This window comes from Pollachius pollachius, assembly GCF_949987615.1.
Source record: "Pollachius pollachius genome assembly, chromosome: 20".
Lineage (NCBI taxonomy): Eukaryota > Metazoa > Chordata > Actinopteri > Gadiformes > Gadidae > Pollachius > Pollachius pollachius.
This window is the reverse complement of record NC_136953.1, coordinates 6,764,522-6,767,021: the sequence shown is the minus strand read 5'-3', so window position 1 is coordinate 6,767,021 and position 2,500 is coordinate 6,764,522. Positions and strand designations below refer to the sequence as shown.

The following is a 2,500-nucleotide window of genomic DNA, read 5'->3' as shown; positions in this document are numbered from 1 at the left end:
GTCAAAAGCACAAACAGGCACACATGCATACACACAGACATCCACACCCTGACACACACACACACACACACACACACAAAGGAAGTAGGTATGGGGAATTTTGGGAGGAACAGGAAAAACAGCAGCAGCTAAGGAATGTCTTGCAGTGCACACACACACACACACCTTAGGAGTTGAATCAAGCCCATTAGTGCACTAACACACACACACACAGACACACATTCTTAAGAAGACACAACATAAACACACACAGACATATTAAAAATGACACACACACACCGTTACCGCCAGATGAAACGAGAGGTTTTGAAAACAGGAGGCATTCATGACAAACATTTCCAGGTCAAGACAACACAACACCCCCCCACCTCCTTCCTGTACCGGGGTATGTGGGAGCTTCTGCTAAAGACAGACAAAAATACACTTCTAAATACAACGCAATTAAGACCCTGGTGGATACAGGCACGTGCCTTCTAGGAAATTGAGTCACTTAGTTATTTAATGATTTGGGAATCAAACCCGGAGCCTTTAATCTACATTTACATTTACATTTAGCAGACGCTTTTATCCAAAGCGACTTACAATAAGTGCATTTGTTACAATAAGTACATTTGTCATAAGAAGTGAAACATCTAAGAGCGCATCAGCTACAGAACTCAATGGAAAATGGTGCTAGCTCGAGACAGCCCCTCCCCTAATCCTCTTCCTTCTCCAAGACCACTAATAAACGTAGAATAACAGGACAGAACCCACGCAAACGTATATTTATGTGGAGGCTGTGAACCAGGCCTTGGGCCGCTTTGGCAGGCAGCCATCTTGGAAAGAGCAGGTCATCTTTGTCGATGAAACGCGTAGGAGATGACGTGCGTCAACACACACACACACTCTCTCACTCTCACAGAGTTTAATAGTCTCACACACACACACACACACACACACACACACTCTCTCACAGTTGAATAGTCTTACAAACACACACACACACACTCTCTCACTCTCAGTTCCACAGGCTCGCACACACACACATACACACACACACACTCTCTCTCTCCCAGTTGAATAGTCTCATAGGTATTAGTCTCATGCAGGTATTCCTGGATTCACAGTTAGATACACACTCTCTCTCTCTCTCTCTCTCTCTCTCTCTCTCTCTCTCTCTCTCTCTCTCTCTCTCTCTCTCTCTCTCTCTCTCTCTCTGTCTCTCTCTCTCATTATGTCTCCGTCTGCAGTGGAAGAATGGCCTACTGTACCAGGAATAGCTACTGAGGCGCACATCCCTCTCACCACCCGTCTCCATGACAACCGTTAGCCTTGAGAGGAGCTAATGAGTGTTAGCCGCCGTCACAGACGACCTTTCCCTCCAAAGCCCCCAGACAAGAACGCCGGCGAACCTTTCATAATCTGGCTGGTAGGGTGAGATAGAGGGCGTGTGTGGGTGGATGAGTCTCAATGTGTGTAATTACAGGCTGTGACGTGATTGGCTGCAGGCCTGGGTGGAAGGGCAACCCGTTATGCCCAATGACACGTAAGAAAGACTTGATAGCATCAGGTACCTGTCAGCAGGTTACAGTACTGTTCTATCACCGTCCAGTGATAATACTACTAGTTAAAAGTAATAGTACTTTATATACACATGCAAACACACACACACACACACACACACACACACACACACACACACACACACACACACACACACACATTAACGCAGTTATGTGCTAATTCAGTTAACTGGTTTGGAAAAGTTGAGTCAACAAAGGGAAGAGAGGAGAAGAAAGGAGAAGAGAGGAGAGGAAAAAAGATTAGAAGAGAGGAGAAGAGAGGAGAGGAGAGTAGAAGAGAGGAAGGGAGAAGAGAGGAGAGGAAGGAGGGAAGAGAGCACAGAAGTGAGAGAGAAGAGGGAAGAACGGGAGGGATGGGAATTAGCACATAGATTGACTTTGTGCCATGAGTAAATATTCAGCAGCTACGGGTTTCCATTAGGCTTCATCAGTCATTACAGTGATGCATAGGCTGGCTAGACGGCCACAGACTCACCGATTATCATCGTCATAACATGGGGCTACGGCTGAGGCCCTGTAGTCTAGATCCTGAGTGAGAGTGTGCGTGCATATGTGCGTGTGCATGTGTGTTTCCCCTCCATAGGCGTCAGACACAATGGTGTTTTTTAATAATCCAAGACAAACAACACCGCCACCCCCGACTCCACCCTCTCAGTCTCCTCCACCAGCTCCTTAACTTCCTGTCTCACACCTCAGGGGTTAAAGGTCACTTCCTGTGACACATTCCTTACATCGGTGGTATGAACCTGGTAAATGTATGGGTGTGTGTGTGTGTGTGCGTATGCGTGATAGAGTGAGTGCGTGTCTGTCTGAAAATGTGTGTTTAAGTCCCTAAGCTTGTGCAAGCTTGCATTTGTGAATGCATGAGGTCTGATGGTGCAAATGTGTGCCAAAGAGTGTGTGTGAGAGTGTTGAAGTGTGATTGAGTGAGTGCGTGT

General features: G+C 46.6%; 1 protein-coding gene across 1 annotated transcript in view; it reads right to left on the bottom strand.

The window, feature by feature from the left end:
* shroom4 (shroom family member 4) overlaps window positions 1-2,500 on the bottom strand; it is a 45,313-nt gene that overhangs the window by 29,352 nt on the left and 13,461 nt on the right. The window lies entirely within an intron of this gene.